The following is a 19989-nucleotide window of genomic DNA, read 5'->3' as shown; positions in this document are numbered from 1 at the left end:
CAATACAAGATCAATACAACAAAGAGGGTGTTCTGGAGATGCAGGTTTAAAAAGTCATAAAACGGGCCAGGCGCAGTGGCTCGCACCTGTAATCCCAGCACTTTGGGAGGCCAGGGCAGGTGGATCATTTGAGGTCAGGAGTTTGAGAACAGCCTGGCCAACATGGTGAAACTAAAAATACAAAAATTAGCCGGGCATGGTGGCACGCACCTGTAATCCCAGCTACTCAGGAGGCTAAGGCAGGATAATTGCTTGAACCAGGAGGCAGAGGCTGCAGTGAGCTGAGATTGCGAGATTGCTGCGCCCACTGCACTTCAGCCTGGATGACAGAGTGATACTCCGATACTCTGATACTCCGTCTCAAACAAACAAACAAACAAGTCATAAAAAGGAGCATCTGAAAGACTTGAATGGAATGCAAGGTAGCTCTGGGACTCCTCAGAACTTTAGTGACATTCACTCTGGGCTGGTCTCTCCAGTTTGGCTAACTTTTTTATGCTCTAATTGTTCTCGTTACTACCATTTTTTCGTGATTTCTATTGTCTTTGCTTTCTCTGCCTTGTAACATTGATGGCTTCATAATTTTGGCTGGTCATGACCACTATGATCCCTCATGCATCTATGCATATGATCCTCAGCTCTGCCACTCTCTGTCCAATCATCTCCATTTACCACAATTCAAACCTGTGTGTATGTGTATGGACTGGATTTTTCAAATATCCTATTATCATTTTTCTGTCTCCTTGATCCATGAGTGTCTGAAATAGGTATAAATGTAGAATTATCTTCTTTGTAATTCTATCAGCCTTTTTATTTTTATATTTTGAAGTTTTGTTGCATACATACAAATTCCCAAGTATTATAGCATCTTAGAGTAGTGTTCCTTTCATTGGTTTATAACTAGAGTTGGCAAAGCTTTTCTATAAAGAGCCAGGTAATAAATAGTTTAGGCTTTGACAACCATTCAGTGTCTGTCACAACTACTCAATCCTGTCATTGTAGCTCAAAAGCAACCACAGACTATATGTAAACAAAGGGGAGTGATGTGTTCCAATAAGACGTTATTTCTAAAAACAGCTGGTGGGTTCAGCTGGCCTGCAGGCCATAGTTTGCTGATTCCTTCATTCCTTTTAAGGTTTAAATTATATTTTGTTGTGATAGTTTTCTTTGGTTGGAAATTTGCCTGATATATCTTTTTTCTATCCTTTTGTTTTCAAACTTTCTGTGTTACTTTGTTTTAGATATATACCTTATGAACATTATATAGATCTATTAAATGTAATCTATCAAACTGCTTTTTAATTATCAAGTTTAACTCATTGAACTTATTGTGATTACTGATCTATTTGGACTTATGTTCATCCTTAGTCTGAAGATTCAGGTCTGTCCCACCACTGGGAGGGTAGGCTAGACTTCAAATTCAAGACACGACAGACTTTAGCACTAAGTTTCCTTAGCCCTGTAGAAGATACAGGTCAGGAAATCAGCTTCACTCTCCTCAGGAGTCCCAGCAACTACTCAGAATGCAGATTCTGATTCCTCCCTAACCCTACTTCCACCCACAAGGGGCAAGGAGGGGTGCAAACATCCACCAGGAACGAGGTCCAAGTGTGTGCAGTTCCCCTTGCCACAGGGAACCACTGCCTCATTTTTCCACTGGTCTTTTCTATCATGCCAGTCAGCATTACAACTTACAGCTCTCCCAGTTCAGAGGCTTCACAGTAACTGTGACAGATAACTGACCCCCAGGATGTGGCCTTTCTGTCAAGCACACACAAGGCACACAAGAGAAAACCAAGGCCCAGGTCTAACCGATCCAATCGAGCCACTTCAGACTGATTGTTTGTTACTCACATAGACAGAGAAAGGAAGATTAGTCAAAAGTGCCAGCTCTCTGTGGTTCTTTTCTCACATAGCAAAAGGAACAACACAAAAGGGGATCGATGACTACAAGGCAAGTCGTGGAATACCCTGTGGCTGTTGAGCCAATTCTAGACTGCGGCTATGTAGTTTTATATTCTGTAGCTCTATTCTGAGGGGCACGAGGCAGAAAGCCCCACACCTCATCAGGACTAGGGAGGAGATAGAAAACTGTCTCATGACAGCCTCCCAAAGGAGACAAGGGCCTCAGAGCATGCCTTACAAGCCTCCCATCGTCTTCTGTTCCAGAGGGGATCAAGAAGTGTTCTGCCAAGACTCAGATTAACTGTGGTTCAAGCCTTCGCCTTTGCAGGGGGTGTAGATATATGCAAGGTTGCCATGGCAAAGTCATTCCCCTACAACTCCATCCTTTGACGTTCATGTATCCTACTAAGAATTCTCAGGAGCCTAGGTCACCCCATCAAATACCCCAATTCATTATACAGATTAGGGCTTGAATAAGTGCATTTTGTTTGTCACAGACAACAAGGTGTGTGACCATAACAATGACTCTTTTTTTTGTGTGTCATTTTTGAATTTATTTGTTAACAATTCATGCTTTTATTACATAATTAATTTAAAGTCAATGAAACAGTATGCATCACTTGTTAAATGGGAAAAGTAAAAATTTGTCTTTATATTGTATGAATAATATTAATGGATCTATTAGCATCTTTATAATATGATATTTAATAATGTATGAATCCTGAACCACTTTTTTCTTAAATCACTTATTATACCCCCAGAAAATGAGAAAATGATACAAAATAATAAGAGGGGGCTCTCAAGGTTCTATGTGACAGGAATGGTTGTTTTTAAAGACAAGCAAGATTGTAGTATATTTCAGGATAAGGTTTGGATGCATCCCCATCCAAATCTCATCTTGAATTCCCATGTGCTGTGGGAGGGATCTGGTGGGAGGTAATTGAATCATGGGGGCAGGTCTTTCCCATGCTGTTCTTGTGATAGTGAAGGAGTCTCATGAGATCTGATGGTTTTAAAAAAGGGACTTTCCCTGCCCAAGCTCTCTTCGCTTGAACAATGACTCTTAATACGGTGATCAGGCCGACTTAGAGTACTGACTGCAGCCAGGCTTTCCATCTGGAGCCAGGCTAGCTAAATATGTCACGAATCCAGATGCAGCAAGAGGTGTTGGCACACACCCCCAACTCAACTGGCCAGCAGGAAGCCCAGGACAGCACCATCGCCCATCACCACTTACACTACAAAGTTTAGAACAATTCATAGACTTAAAAAAAAATACAAAAGAATCTAACAATAACAAAATGAGGCTAAAGGGAATCATATCAGTGTCCAAAAAGGTTAATCTTGTTTTGTCATCTCCAGTGGAGGCTGTTTCTTTCTGGCTGTTAGGAGGTTTCAAGAGTTTTTAGATTAAGATTCTTTAATGAGAGTGGTGGTTGCAGTTAAGTGGGGCACGATGCCCTACAGACAGGAGCTGGGAGAGATCAATGGTCCCTTCCTCCACCTCTGACATCCAGGGTCTAAAGTGCTCTCTCGTTCAGCTTAGTTCAGCCAGAATCCAATTCAGTATGTTCTCCCCTCTATCCTACAACATCTCCCACCTCATGAGAGGTGGGCTGCAGCAGAACCACCTTAGGCATTGTTACCTCATATTGATGATCTGACTCTTTCCAAGAAAATGGTCTCAGAGAAAACCTGAAAATCACCTTTAGAAGCAGGGAAGGATGCAGGAAAGGCCTAGGCCTGCTTTTGCCCTTGACTCACAAGGACCTTCCTCACTGCTGGAAAATCTTCAAACATTCTCTCTAGGAATTTCACACCCGTAGGCCACATCTTTCTGACTCCAGTCCCTATCCCTCTCCCTCTCCCTTACTCTGCTCTGCTGTACCAGCCTCCTCCGCATTCTTCAAACATGCTGGGCACGTTCCTGCTTTGGTGCCTTGATGACTGTCTCCCAGATGGCTGCTCAACCTTTTCTCTCTCTCCTTCACCTCTCAGTGAAGCCTTCTCTCACCACAGATAAAATCAAGACCTCCTCTCCATGCCAGAATACTCTATCTCCCTTCCCTGTTTGATTTTTTCCCCATAGTAAGTATTATCATCTCAACATTCTCTGTATCACTGCTTCTTAAGTTCAGGAATCTTGCCTGCCCTTTTCACTGTTGGGAGCCCCACCCCTATAACACTGTCTAGCACACAGTGGGTGCTCGATACATAAGCACTGAGTGAATACATTTGGCCTAAGCCAGTTAAATAAACCTCACCCACACCCTCAGCACAGACTACTCAGCCTTAGGTCACAGACAAATGCCTGCCCTTGGCCACAGAGCCTAGTCATGGATTTCAAGCTACACTAAGCTCAAAACTTTTGTTCAAAGATTTGTTCATTGATTCAAAAATTATTGAACCTTGCTATGTGTCAGGTACTGTTATTGGTATTTATTAAAGAAAAGAATAAAACAGGCAAAGCCCTCCCCACATAAAGGTCACATTCTGATAAAAGAGACAGGCCAATATATGTGCTTTCCATGCGTTGGGAGAGATGATCATTTGTGACTGTGCTGCACTGACAAAGCATTTATGGATTGCGTTGTTTAGTTATAACAATGCTAAGCCTTACCAGCATAGGCAAGGGGATTAAAAAGATTTCCACAAAAACCCCTAGGCGAAACGCACAAGAAACCCTGGTACTGGTATTTTTCTCTCCCCTAGAGGGAGCTCCTCATCAGTCAAATTAAGATGCCGTGGAAATGCTTTTAGAAAACAGATGTTTTGAAATGTTTCCTTCTTTATGTGATTCTGTTGCCAAAAGGAATGTGGCTCACTCATAACAACTCTCTCAGCCAAACACTTAAAACTTTGGAGATAGAATTTCCTCACCTACTTATTACTTACAAAATCACTGTGTTGGTTTTGGACTCATTTGTTAAAAATGTAAAAATGCAACAACTTCTGACTGATTTATAGAACAACTGATTATCATTAGGGAATATGAAATTTTTTTCACCTGACTTCAATAAAAACCTTTGCTTAATTGGTGGATGCAACTGGACAGTGAATGTCTTGAGTTGGAAGGCAGAACCAATCACGCCATCTTCCCTCTGCATTGCAGGTCTTTGTGAGGGTCTTTTCCAGTTTCGACAGCCATTACAACCAGCACCCAGGAACTGAGTTTAAACTTCCGACCAACAGGTCACTGTAGGACAAAAGGTTAAACCCTGACTCTCTCATGCCTCCTCCCTCCCCAACAAAAAACATAAGAAGAAAAACTAACCACCTAGTCAAAAAACATCAACAGACAGTTGATGTTGAAAACATCAACTGTTGAAAACAAAACAGCTGGAGAAAGAAAGACTCTGAACATATGCAAGCATGCTCAACATACCCATAAAAAAAAATAAAGAAACAGATTGATAACAGGTCCTTTGTGTTGGCAAGGATAGAGAGAAACAGGCAGTATTATATGTTGCTGGTCAAAATGTAAACTGGCAAAATTTCTTTGGATAGCAATTTGACAACGGTCATCAAAACTGAAAATGCGCAGACCCCTTGATCCAGCAATTCTGCTGTAGGAATTTTTCTAACAAAAAATTCCCAAAAGTTGGCACCCTCTTAATACTAAAATAAGATTAGAACAGTGCAAGAAGAGAAAACTATCAGCCAATCTGATTTATGAACACAGGTATAAATATCAACAAACTGAATCCAATGGTGATATCAAATAATGCTTGAATGAGTAGGATTTATTCCACAAATGCAAATATATTAGTCATTGATCTTAACTACAAACATAAACAGATTCATATTTATTTAAGCAAAATAGAAGTGTATTGAAACAATATTTAGTAGCTCACCAAATTGTCAGAAAGCCCAGGGACCAGGCTCAGAAACAGGCAGATCAAAGAGAAGTTATGCACCCAGAACCACAGAAAGCATCATACCACAGAACCAGCCTGCTGAGGAGTCCAGCACCAACACAGGGGGTGCTATCCTCATTCTCTGCATCCCAAGCTGCAGACTGAAAATTCTCAGCACACAAATTTGATTGGCCAAACCTGGTCACATGTCTGTCCCAGCAGCCAGGGGAGCTGGGAAAGTGAGAAACTGGCATTTTCAGCTCTATAATTAGAGGCAGACTGTTTCCCACCCAGATAGATAAGAAGGACAGTCCCCAGACATGCGGAAGGGAATCAGGTGTGTTTGGGCTCAGAAAACAACACCCCCAAAGTATAACTCTTTGGCATACTAAGCACCTTGAATGAAAGGCCTCCCAAGCTGCCTCAGAATCAAGATCTCTGATCTTCCCTTGTTTCTCCCCTCCAAGCGCAGGAAGGGACTCTCTCTGAAGTTCCTTTATCTGACTGAGGGAAGTTCTTTTAAAGAAACACAAATTCTCAGCAAACTATTGCAAGAACAGAAAACCAGACACCGCATGTTCTCACTCATAGGTGGGAACTGAACAATGAGATCACTTGGACTCGGGAAGGGGAACATCACACACCGGGGCCTATCACGGGGAGGGGGGAAGGGGGAGGGATTGCATTGGGAGTTATACCTGATGTAAATGACGAGTTGATGGGTGCTGACGAGTTGATGGGTGCAGCACACCAACATGGCACAAGTATACATATGTAACAAACCTGCACGTTATGCACATGTACCCTAGAACTTAAAGTATAATAAAAAAAAAAAATGGAAAAAAAAAAAAAAAAAAAAGAAACACAATTGCCTTCAATCCACTGTTTGAAATCAAATTAAAAAGGGATAGTTACTCACTGAAGAAGAAATTAAAGATCATCTGCATGAGCAGACTTTTCATCTGTTCTGAGGGCTGTCACCAAGAGACTTTATCTGCATAATAAGACAAATTTGGCCGGGCACGGTGGCTCACTTCCTGTAATCCCAGCACTTTGGGAGGCCAAGGCAGGAAGACCACAAGGTCAGGAGTTCAAGATCAGACTGACCAACATGGTGAAACCCCATCTCTACTAAAAAACACAAAAATTAGCCAGGCGTGGTGGCACGTGCCTGTAATCCCAGCTACTCAGGAAGCTGAGGCAGGAGAATCGCTTGAACCTGGGAGGCGGAGGTTGCAGTGAGCTGAGATAGCACCACTGCACTCCAGCCTGGGCGACAGAGCGAGATTGTGTCTCAAAAAATAAAAACAAAAAAACCGAAAAAAACCCCACAACCTTTGTTTGCAATGCACTTCCACCCTGCACCTTCCTAGAACTTATCACTACCCCTATCAGAGCCTAGAAGAACTTTGCCTTCAGCTATTGTTTGTGCTTCAGGCTCATTCATCCTTCTTAAAAATCATTTACTCTTCCTCTATAATTGTCTACATCCTCCACTTATCTCTCCCATATGAAGAGGGTATTTAAACTTCAATTATCTGACTTTTCTTTGAGTCTCATGCTTGTATGATTCCCATGTGCTTGCATGCTAATACACTTGATGTCTTTTCTCCTGTCTGTCTATTGTCAGTCTATTTCAGCAGATTCAATTATCAAAACTTCAGAGGGAAAGTTTAAACTTCCCTGAAGGTGTCAGGTAGCCTAAAATCTGGCTAAAGTCCACCACTCTGAGGAGGTTTCTGTGGGAAAAATATATTGATGTAATTTACCATATTAACAGATCAAAGAGGAAAACCGTGAAATCCTTCCTGCTTGAAGCTGCCTTTGCAAAAATTATAACTCAGAGAATTCTGACAGTGAAAGAGATCTGACCTAACTCCATCTTGCTTCGAACTTCCAAGCTGTTCTTGTTCATTCCTGGGCATAGGCTGAACTAACTTTGGGAGGAATTTAGTTTGTAGTCCAGCTTTGAAACAGAGATGGTAATAGCCCTTTCACAAAACAAACCTCCTTCCTGCCTGGGGGCTAGACTGCCTTTGCAGGACTAACAAATTAGCCACAAGATTAGAAATTATGGTTTAGGAGTCATGCGGCTAGAGGCTACAAGATTATGAACCTCCCCAAATTGCGCCTGGGTATAACATCACTATTGTAAAACCTAAGATCAGTGCTTGAGATATTTTCAGCGTACATGATGGATCAGCTGACACCACCCAAACTAGTAAACTGGTTCATTTAGTCCTGCGGCCTCCCCACCCAGGAACTGACTCAGCACAAGAGAACAGCTTTGACTCCCTATGATTTCATCTACAACCTGACCAATCAGCACTCCCCACTTTCTGATCCCCTACCCGCCAAATTATGCTTAAAACCCCCTATCCCCAAGCTTTCAGGGAGACTGATTTAAGTAATAATAAAATCAGGTCTCCCATACAGCCAGCTCCGTGTGAATTAAACTCTTTCTCCATTGCAATTCCCCTGTCTTGATACTAGCTCTGTCTAGACAGCAGGCAAAGAGAACCTACTGGGAGGTTACATGCTGTTATTAAAAAGAAAAGCATTTAATAAACATCTTGATTTAAAAAAACAATTAGCACACAAGAATGGAAGGAAATGTACTTAATTTGCTAAGTCTAGATAAAATGAAACTCCTGCAAATATCCTCACTGGTGGGAAAGTATAAGAAATATCCCCATTAAAGTCAGAGGGAAACGTGGTGCCACTCCCCACAATGCTTTTCAACGCTGTTCTCGAGTCTTTGTGCAACAGCGGAAGGAAGGAAGGAAGGAAGGAAGGAAGGAAGGAAAGAAAGAAAGAAAAGAAGGAGGTATCATGTTGGGGGAAAAAACCAACAAAGTTGTTTCAACTGATATTGAAAGAAATCAGGCACATTCCTCAGCCCTGGGCTCAACACAAACAGGCCCAGTACAAACACATCCCACCATATATCTCTCAATTTCCTGAGCCCAGTACAAACACCATATATCTCTCAACTTCCTGAGCCCAGTACAAACACATCCCACCATATATCTCTCAATTTCCTGAGCCCAGTACAAACACCACCTGGAAAATCCCCGATAAGGACACAGCTGTTTGAGGTTTTACTGAAAGCGCGGGAACCAATAGAAAAACTACTAAATGTATAACTTAAAATGTAAACCAATTGTAATGCTGTAACCAAAAGAATTCCCTTGTTCCTCTGTAACTTTACGTATCCTACTTACATCGGGCTATAAAAAGCAAGCACTCGCATTGTTCGGGGCCCTCTTGTATGCTGTGGAATGGAGGGACCAAGTTCGAACTTGCAGTAAAAGATCCTTGCCGCTTGGCTTTGACTCTGGACTCTGGTGGTCTTCTTTGGGGAACAAACAGTCTGGGCATTACAATATGGTCACCTACTTTAAAAACCCCAAAGAATCAACTAACAAATTATTAAAACTATGAAATGCAAGGAGAATGTGATTATTATTGTAAGAAATTTCAACATCAGTAGCCAAAAAGCAGGGACAGGGGAATTGAATAAACAGTAATCATCAAGCAGTCATCAGCAGATACATACAGAACTTTATATCTTTCAAACAGAGAATTATCATTTATTTTATATGTCCACAGAATATTAACAAAGAACTGCCATGTACTTGGCCACTGAAGGAAGCTTAAAAACAAAACAAAAAAAAAGAAATTGTATACATATTTTCAGTGATCATATCCAATAAAATCAGAAACAAATAATTTAAAAATTAATAAAAATCTTACCTCATTGGAAATTAAGAAAAATTCTTAATGGAAGGTGAAATCAAGATAAAATTGCAAACTACCCATAAAACAATGAAAAAATAGACCACTTCCTAATAAAGCCTGGGCTTAGAGGGAATTTCACAGCCTCAGATGTCTTATTATGGAGGATAGACCCCAATAGCCTCAAATGCCTTATTATGGAAGATAGATCCCCAAAATACACCCCAAAAATGTGGGAACTCATCCTAACAGTGAAAAAAGACAAAATAACATAAATGAAGTCTAGGAAATAATAAAAGTTTGAATTAGTTAAATGGAAAACCAAGAAAAAAGTTAAAGGAAAGATATCAAAAACTATTTGAAAAACAAACAAACAGATAAACTCTCCAGTTCGCTTATAAACCAGATTAAAGAAAAAAAGAGGGTAAAAATATACAAGACAGAAAATGAGAACTGAGACTCAACTACAGATGTGGTAAAATTAAAATTATATTAAGGAGAACACTCTATGCAAATTTATGGCAAACCAAATTTGAAAATATTGAGGGAATGGATGGTTTTCTAACAAAATCTAAATTACCAAAATCAATCCAAGAAAAAAATAGAAAACTTGAATAGACCAATTACCAAGGAAGATTATATTTTTATATATTAAATATTGCCCTGGAAGAAATAGTTTCATAGCTGAGCTTTATCTAACCTTTAGAGAGAAGATCATTCCAAAGATATTTAAACTATTCCACATAATAGAAAAAAGAAAAGAAATTCTCCAATTCATTTTACGAAGCCAGATTACACTTCATACCAAATCTGATAAAGATAGCTCCTCCCCCAACAAAAAGATAGATCAGAGAGGTTGGCAAACATTTCTGTAAAGAGCCAAATAGTAAATATTTTAGGTTTGGGGGCTATGCAGTCCCTTTTGCAAGTATTCAACTCTACCACTCACAAAAGCACTCCGAACAATATGTAAATGAAAGAGTGCAGTAGTGTTCCAAATAAATCTTTATTTATGAACACTAAAATTTGTATTTGATATAATTTTCCATTGTCACAAAATACTACTCTTCTTTTAATTTTTTTCACAAACATTAAGAAATGCAGAAACCATTCTCAGGTCATGAGATGTACAAAAATGAGTTGTGGGCTGAATTTGGCCCAGGGGCAGTAATTGCTGACCTCTGCTATGACCCAATCTCAGTAATCAATACAGATGTCAAAGTGAAAAACTTGAACATTACCAAATAGAATCCAGCAATATGTCCAAAGAATAAGACAGTAAGAGTAAATAAGGGTTATTCCAGGAATATTCAATAGCAGGAAGAATTAGTCATATGTCTTTACATCAACAATTTAAAGGGAAAACAAAAAGCCCCCTGATCAACTCAATATATGCTGAAAATGCTGCTTATAAAGTTCAGCAGCCAATCTTAATAAAACTCTGAGAAAAACTAGAATAGAAAGAAACTGCTAAAAACTGAAAACTAGTTTGTTGATTTTTTGTTTTTTTTTAAGGCAAGGAGCATTCTGAATGGTTTAAAAATAAAGGTGCAGTGGTGGGGTAGGGGAGCAATGGCGGGGGAGGGGTGGTGGTGGCAGTCACAGTAGCTCTCGCCTGTAATCCCAGAGCTGTGGAAGGCCTAGGAGGAAAGAGTGCTTGAGGCCAGGAGCTCAAGGATCTCACCACTGCACTCCAGCCTGGATGACAGAGCACCATTTCCATTAAAAAGCCATTTCCATTAAAATTAGGAACCTGACAACAATGCCTTTTACTATCACTATACATATTGTCGTGGTTCCACCAAATGCAACAGGATGGCAAAATGGAAACATTAGAATACATTTTGAAAAGAAGATAAAAATTACTTCTTTCTGATGCTGATATAATAATATACCCAGGATATACACCTACTATGTACCCATAAAAATAAAAAATAATAATAAGGTACCTAGAAATTCCAAGAGAATCTAATGAGGACAAAATAGAGAAATTAATAGAGAATTTGGCATGTGGCCTAATAAAAAATACACAAAAATCTATAGTATTTCTCTGTATTAACAATAGCCAAATGAAAAATGAATTGGATAAAATATCCATCCATAATAGCCAAAAAATCCCCACAACTGTTAAATACTTGGGAATCAATTAAATATGGAATCTGTATGAAGTAATATGTAGGTCAAATTAAAAGACACAAAACAGGATCTGAAAAACATCCTTGGATGGTAAGATTATTAACGTATTTTCTAAGAGAGAGAATAGATTATGATAGCAAATATATAATGAATACAATCCCAAATAAAATACCAATGGATTTTTAATTATACAAAATGATACAAAGGCATATCTCTTAAAATAAATATCCAGTTACCAAGAAATCATTAATAAAGAACAGCCAGGGATTCAGTGCCGTAGCTCATGCCTGTGATCCCAGCACTTTGGGAGGCCGAGGTGGGCAGATCATCTGAGGTCAGTAGTTTGAGACCAGCCTGGCCAACATGGTGAAACCCCGTCTCTACAAAACATACAAAAATTAGCAGGGCATGGTGGCACACACCTGTAATCCCAGCTACTCAGGAGGCTGAGGCAGGAGAATCGTTTGAACCAAGGAGACAGAGGTCGCAGTGAGCTGTTGTGCCACTGCACCCCAGCCTGGGTGACAGAGCGAGACTCCATCTCAAAAAAAAAAAAAAAAAAAGAGAGAATAGACAGGGAGTCCAGACTTAGCACTCTAAAGTAACTGTACTCCAAACAACAGGAATAGACATACAGATGATCAGAACAGAGTGGACAAACAAAAAGAAATAGACCCCAACTAATATGAAAATGTAATAAATGATAAAGATGGTATTTCAATTTTATGGGAAAATCACAGCTTCTTTAATAAATAGTGGGTCCATCTAGAAGAATAAAGTTGGACCCCTCATCTCTCAACACATGTCCACATTAATTTCTGGTAGACTAAAATCTAACTGGAAAATCAACCCCTGAGGTGGCTGACTCCCAATTCCCAGTCAACCGATTCCAGCACACTCTGGATGGCCCACCCTTGACAAGATGATCAGGCAATGAGATCTGGGCCAGGATAGCTCAGACCCTTCCAAGGGCCCTAAGGAGAGGGCACCCACTTTTTAAAGCCCTTGTTTCCAGTTCCTGGGATGTCCAACTTGGATGTGTAGCAGCAGCAGGAGATCTCCGGCCAGCAACAGCCAGGAGTTACCTGCCAGCTAGTGGACTGGAGCGAGTCCTTCCACACCCGAGGTATAGTCTACACCAGGAGTCCCCGAACCCCAGGCCAGGGACAGTAGCAGTCCATGGCCTGCAAGGAATGGGGTCACACAGTGTAATGCCCAGACCGTTTGTTCCCCAAAGAAGACCACCAGAGTCCAGAGTCAAAGCCAAGCGGCAAGGATCTTTTACTGCAAGTTCGAACTTGGTCCCTCCATTCCACAGCATACAAGAGGGCCCCGAACAATGCGAGTGCTTGCTTTTTATAGCCCGATGTAAATAGGGTACGTAAAGTTACAGAGGAACAAGGGAATTCTTTTGGTTACAGCATTACAATTGGTTTACATTTTAAGTTATACATTTAGTAGTTTTTCTATTGGTTCCCGCGCTTTCAGTAAAACCACAAACGGCTGTGTCCTTATCGGGGATTTTCCAGGTGGTGTTTGTACTGGGCTCAGGAAATTGAGAGATATATGGTGGGATGTGTTTGTACTGGGCTCAGGAAGTTGAGAGATATATGGTGGGATGTGTTTGTACTGGGCCTGTTTGTGTTGAGCCCAGGGCTGAGGAATGTGCCTGATTTCTTTCAACAGCAGAGGGTGAGCAGCAGGTGAGCATTACAGCCTGAGCTCTGCCTGTTGTCAGATCAGCTGCATTCGATTCTCACAGGAGCACGAGCCCTATTGTGAACTGCGCATAGGGATCTAGGTTGCACGCCCTTATGAGAATCTTATGCCTGATGCTCTGAGGTGGAATAGTTTCAGTTTCACCCCCTCTAACCCCGTCCATGGAAAAATTGTCTTCTATGAAACCAGTCTCTAGTGTCAAAAAGGTTGGAGACCACTAGTCTGCACGTTCCTGACACCAGCACACATCACCTGGCAGGCCTCCCATGGTGCAGAGCTCAGCAGACACAGGAGCCCTCCTCTTGTGACATTACCTCATTTCCACATAGTGTCTCTCACTATAATTCTATGACCACGGAGGTTGGGATACTAGTGCCAGAGTAACCGGGAGAGGAATTTGCGAGAGAGGGCAGCTCCAGGTGCAACCTTCATCTGGGCCTTGGCTCCCTCGCTCTTGAGGTTAACAGAAGACAAACCTTTCTACCTGCTGCCTGCCCCCTGCCTGTTTTCTCTCTTTCACCTCAAGGCTCTAGCTGATGGGCATAGTTTCTCCTGGATGTCCTAATTAACTTTCTTGATGTTTTCCTTTCTTCCCTTTTACTAGATTTTATCTGTAATCAATATTTCCCTCTCCACAAAGTTTGAGACAATACTGTATGACCTGTAGGTTTGGGAGAACTTTCTAGACCAGAGAGGAAACACAAAAGCTAGGAAAGAAAAAAGATATGTTTGGCCGGGTGCGGTGGCTCATACCTGTAATCCCAACACTTTGGGAGGCCAAGATGGGCGGATCATGAGGTCAAGAGATCAAGACCATCCTGGCTAACATGGTGAAACCTCTTCTCTACTAAAAATACAAAAAATTAGCCAGGCGTGGTGGTGGGCACCTGTAGTCCCAGCTACTAAGGAGGCTGAGGTAGGAGAATTGCTTGAACCCAGGAGGTGGAGGTTGCAGTGAACTGAGATTGTGCCACTGCACTCCAGCCTGGGCCACAGAGCAAGACTCCATCTCAAAAGAAAAAAAAAAAAAAGAAAAAAAAAAGAAAAAGAAAAAAAGAGATATGTTTGACTGAAATGCTTTATTGGCAAAAGATATTTTCATAAGCAAAAGTTAAAAATAAAGCAGAAAGGAGAATTGCAAAACAAATGACAGATAAACAGTTTGAATGCCTGTAGAGTTGTCCCGGATGACAAAACTACAATCCAATAGAAGAATGGTCAAAAGAATCTAAATAGAAGGGCAAATATATATTAGATTGGTGAACAAGTAATTGCGGTTTGCCATTGAAAGTAATGGCAAAAATAGGCCAGGCGCAGTGGCTTATGCCTGTAATCCTAGCACTTTGGGAGGCCAAGGTGGGCGGATCACCTGAGGTCAGGAGTTCGAGACCAGCCTGGCTAACATCATGAAACCCCGTCTCTACTAAAAATACAAAAATTAGCCAGGCATGGTGGCGGATGCCTGTAATGCCAGCTACTCAGGAGGCTGGGACATGAGAATCGCTTGAACCTGGGAGGCGGAGGTTGCAGTGAGACGAGATTGTACCACTACCCTCTAGCCTGGGCAATGGAGTGAGCCTCCGTCTCAACATAAAAAAGTAATGGCAAAAACCGCAATTACTTTTGCACCAACCTAATATTATCAATGAACAGATGAAAGTATCCCCAATCCTCCCAGTAGCAACAGAAATGTAAAATAAAGTTACTATGAGATATTACTTTATACACTTTAGACTAAAAAGAATCTGTAAGTGTGATAATGCCTACTGTTGTCAGAGATGCATGGTGTTCTCATACACTATGGTTGGTGGAATTATAACTTTTTAAAGGGGCAGTTTGGCATCACCTGTTAAAATTTAATAGACCCACACCCTTCATACCCTTTGGCCCAGAAGCCACACTTTCCTATGAGAAACTCTGAGTGATAGCATTTCATGTGTGTGATGACACACAGGAAAGACATTTATGCCACACAATAGGTAGTGGCAAATAAAAACAATGAACAAAAGAATACTCATGGGTAAGGCAATGGATGAATAAATAGTGGCACTTCCATTCCTTGGAGTATTAATTCTCAATGAAAAGAATGGTTACATCTATACCAGCTGATTTGGTGATATTTCCACAACATATTGTGTTCTCTTTGGCCAAAGGCCATGCATGCAATGTGTACTATCTATGGATGGAAATATCCTCCCCTTCAGAAAAAACCACCACCAAAGCCTTTGCACAATGCACCCTCAAGGACCTTCGGTGATTACTTATAACCTGTGATTTCAGTAGTCCATCCCAACAATGCAAACATAGCCTGCTCAGAGCCTTCCAAATGTATTGGACCACAGTAGGCCCCCAATGCCCCATCTTCCTGTTTTGAGTTGCTACCTGGGAAGTATACTTGTCTTGGAGGAGAGGAGGTGCTAAAATTGGTAGACATCATCAATGTCAGGAGATGATAACTTAGTCTTGGAGATGGAAATGCCTCCAATGATAGCACCCAGCCCAAGACAATGTGGGACCTTGCTACACAGAATATGACAGTGCCTCAGCCCAAGACAACAGGGGACAGCACCACATTTACCTGACCTGGACCCTTGGCCATGACAGTGTCCAGGAAGCTAAGCCAACAGATGACTGACAACCCCTGCACCCCCATCTAGGACTTGGTTACAGAACTCAAAAGTTGCCTTTCTAAGTTCCCTGATGAGAAGGAACCTTTGAAAGGGCATTTTACCAAGCTAGTGCATTCCCTGTCACGAAGTCTCCTGGCTTACATTATTGCCTGTGATTCTACCAATTGGCCCATGACACTGGCCAGACCACTCTTGACTCCTGTCACCAACTGTGGCAGGCTAAGTCATGTGTGCTTACCCACACCTCACTGGAGTCCCAATTAACCTAACCATCCCCTGTCTGGCCACACCTCCAACATTGAGATGGACTGAGTTCTGGGTCCTCCAGGATGGGAGACATTTTGACATCTGTTGGGATAATTATTTTTCTACCACCGCTGCTCCACCTACAACTTCACCACTTTCTCCCCTGACACCTTAGACACATCCTTTGAGATCTCCCCAATTGGAGGATCATCCACACCATCAGAGATCAGACCATGCCTCTACTACCACCTCCCCTTACAAGCCTAACAGTCCCAATATTTTAACACAGTGGGCTGAAATCAGAGCCAAGCTTCTCAGGAGATGTAATTGTTGGGCCTATTAATATACCACACCAAAGCTGTTCCCTGAGCTACTATAATTCCCTCTGATTTGGCACAATTACCAACACTACAGATATCACAGATATCACTCTCTCTTGCTAACATAAAACCCAAAATTACAGCCCAACTGCTCGGCATCCAAGGCATACATGTTGTTATTTGCCCCTCCAGAACCCCAGGCAGGGATTGTGTTTACATATCTGCCCCAGATTTAACATGACTTGGAGACACTTGGGAGCTCAGTGTCACTTCACCTCTTGGGGCCTAGAGGTAACATAGCCCATTTTCAGGTTCTCTAATTCATCCAAGGGGTATACCATGGTCCTGTGAAACTTGGGACTCATTACATGACTCCTGATTCCCACAGCCCACTTCTGCCTCCCTTTATGCAAGGGGAACAACAGGGCCCAGACCCAAATCTATAACTTCAAATGTGACCTACTTGTATTAGTTCATTTTCACACTGCTGATAAAGGCATACCCGAAACTAGGAACAAAAAGAGGTTTAATTGGACTTACAGTTCCACATGGCTGGGGAGGCCTCACACTCATGGGGGTGAAAGGCACTTTTTACATGGTAGTGGCAAGAGAAAAATGAGAGAGAAGGAAAAGCGGAAACTCCTGATGAACCCATTAGATCTTGTGAGACTTATTCACTATCACAAGAATAGCACAAGAAAGACCAGCCCTGATGATTCAATAACCTCCCTCTGGGTTCCTCCCACAACATGTGGGAATTCTGGGAGATACAATTCAAGTTGAAATTTGGGTAGGGACACAGCCAAACCATATCATCCCACCCTTGGACTCTCCAGATCTCATGTCCTCACATTTCAAAACCAATTATGCCTTCCCAACAGTCTCCCAAAGTCTTAACTCATTTCAGCATCAGTCCAAAAGTCCACAGTCCAAAGTCTCACCTGAGACAAGGCAAGTCCCTTCCACCTATGAGCCTGTAAAATCAAAAGCAAGCTAGTTACTTCCTAGATATAATGAAGGTACAGGTATTGGGTAAATACAGCTGTTCCAAATGGGAGAAATTGGCCAAAACAAAGGGGTTATAGGGCACATGCAAGTCCAAAATCCAGCAAGACAGTTAAACTTTAAAGCTCCAAAATGATCTCCTTTGAGTCCAGATCACATATCCAGATCACACTGATGCGAGAGGTGGGTTGCCACGGTCTTGGGCAGCTCTGCCCCTGTGGCTTTGCAGGGTACAGCCTCCCTCCTGGCTGTTTTCACAGGCTGGTTTTGAGTGTCTGTGGCTTTTCCAGGCAAACAGTGCAAGCTGCCAGGGGATCTACCTTTCTGGGATCTAGAGGATAGTGTCCCTCTTCTCATAGTTCCACTAGGCAGTGCCCCAGTAGGGGCTCTGTGTTGGGGGTCCAACCCCACATTTCCCTTCTGCACTGCCCTAGCAGAGGTTCTCCATGAGGGCCTCACCCCTGCAGCAAACTTTTGCCTTGGCATCCAGGCATTTCCATACATCTTCTGAAATCTAGGCAGAGGGTCCCAAACCTCAGTTCTTGACTTCTGTGCACCCACAGGCTCAACACCATGTGGAAGCTGCCAAGGTTTGTGGCTTCCACCCTCTGAAGCCACAGTCTGAGCTGTACATTGTCCCCTTTCAGCCATGGCTGGAGTGCCTGGGACACAGGGCACCAAGTCCCTAGGCTGCACACAGCATGGGGACCCTGGGCCCAGCCCACAAAACCACTTTTTCCTCCTGGACCTCCAGGCCTGTGATGGGAGGGGTTGCTGTGAAGTTCTCTGTCATGGTCTGAAGACATTTTCCCCATAGTCTTGGGGGTTAACATTAGACTCCTTGCTATTTATGCAAATTTCTGCAGCCAGCTTGAATTTCTTCTCAATAATTTTTTTTTCCACTGCATCATCATGCTGCAAATTTTCTGAACTTTTATGATGATCTGTTTTCCTTTTAAAATAGAATGCTTTTAACAGCACCCAAGTCACCTTTTGAATGCTTTGCTGCTTAGAAATCGCCTCTGCCGGGTACCCTAAATCATCTCTCTCAAGTTCAAAAATTCCACAAATCTCTAGGGCAATGGCAAAATGCTGCCAGTCTCACTAAAACGCAACAAGAATCACTTTTTCTCCAGTTCCCAACAAGTTCCTCATCTCCATCTGAGACCACCTCAGCCTGGACCTTATTGTTCATATCACTATCAGCATTTTTGTCAAAGCCATTCAACAAGTCTCTAGGAGGTCCCAAACTTTCCCACATTTTCCTGTCTTCTTCTGAGTCCTCCAAACTGTCCCAATCTCTGCCTGTTACCCAGTTCCAAAGTCACTTGCACATTTTCAGGTATCTTTTCAGTAATGCCCCACTCTACTGGTACCAATTTACTATATTAGTTCATTTTCATGCTGCTGATAAAGACATACATGAAACTGGGAAGAAAAAGAGGTTTAATTGGACTTATAATTCCACATGGCTGGGGAGGCCTCACAATCACAGCAGGATATGAAAGGCACTTCTTACATGGTGGCAGCAAGAGAAAAATGAGAGAGAAGCAAAACCAGAAACCCCTGATAAACCCATCAGATCTCTTGAGACTTATTCGCTATCCCCTGATAAGCCCATCAGATCTCTTGAGACTTATTCACTATCATGAGAATAGCACAGGAATGATTGGCCCCCATGATTCAATTACCTCCCCCTGGGTCCCTCCCACAACATGTTGGAATTCTGGGAGATACAATTCAAATTGACATTTGGGTGAAGACATAGTCAAGCCATATCACTACCTAATGTCTTTGGACCCTCCCTTATATTCAAGTAGCCAAGACCCTTTGGTTCCCAGTCAGACCACATTCATTCTGACAAAGGTGAGCTATTTTTATTCCCATACTCTTAGGAGCAGGACTATTCACCAGCAGGAACTGTAATGAGTACTGCTACTGTAACACAGCAACAGATCATTCAGGTCAATACAAACTTGTCAGCTATGCTGGCCCAACACATAAATCTGATATAGCGCAGTCTCACCCTAGGTGCAACTATCACATGACTCTCTAACCTAGATGGTATTAGATAATCACCTCACCCTAGATTAGATTAGTTCCTGGTCAGAGCAGATGGGAGGGAGTCTGCGCCATCTAAGGAGCAACCTATTGCATGTATATAAATAATTCTGACCAAGTATAAACAAATCTAAAGGCCATGACCCAACAAGTACAGGTTATTCTGTGAGCTTACCCAGTTTTATAACATTTCCTCTCTGACTCTGAGTAAAATATATGACCCGTTCACTTGGCTTGACCCTACACAGTAGGGTGGATGGCTGCACATGGGATTTCACATCATAGTGGGTGTCTTCATATTGCTTGTCTATTTATGCTCATCAAATGCCTTAGTAAGTACCTGACCCAGATTTCTCTGGTAACTCTTAATCT

The 19989-nt window shown here is 42.0% G+C and overlaps 1 protein-coding gene across 9 annotated transcripts in view; it reads right to left on the bottom strand.

Annotated features, from left to right (window-relative positions):
* LOC105480516 (IQ motif containing F3) overlaps positions 1 to 19989 on the bottom strand; it is a 71817-nt gene that overhangs the window by 44109 nt on the left and 7719 nt on the right. The window contains exon 1 of one of the 9 annotated variants that reach the window (XM_071091802.1): positions 5760 to 5850. The exons of the other annotated variants lie outside the window; for them this stretch is intronic. The gene's annotated coding sequence lies outside the window, so the exon portion shown is untranslated. Of the gene's footprint in view, positions 1 to 5759; positions 5851 to 19989 lie in introns of those variants that run through there. 9 annotated transcript variants of the gene reach the window in all.

The sequence above is a fragment of the Macaca nemestrina genome, chromosome 2 (assembly GCF_043159975.1).
Source record: "Macaca nemestrina isolate mMacNem1 chromosome 2, mMacNem.hap1, whole genome shotgun sequence".
NCBI classification, from domain to species: Eukaryota; Metazoa; Chordata; class Mammalia; order Primates; family Cercopithecidae; genus Macaca; species Macaca nemestrina.
This window is presented reverse-complemented; position numbering and strand designations above follow the sequence as displayed.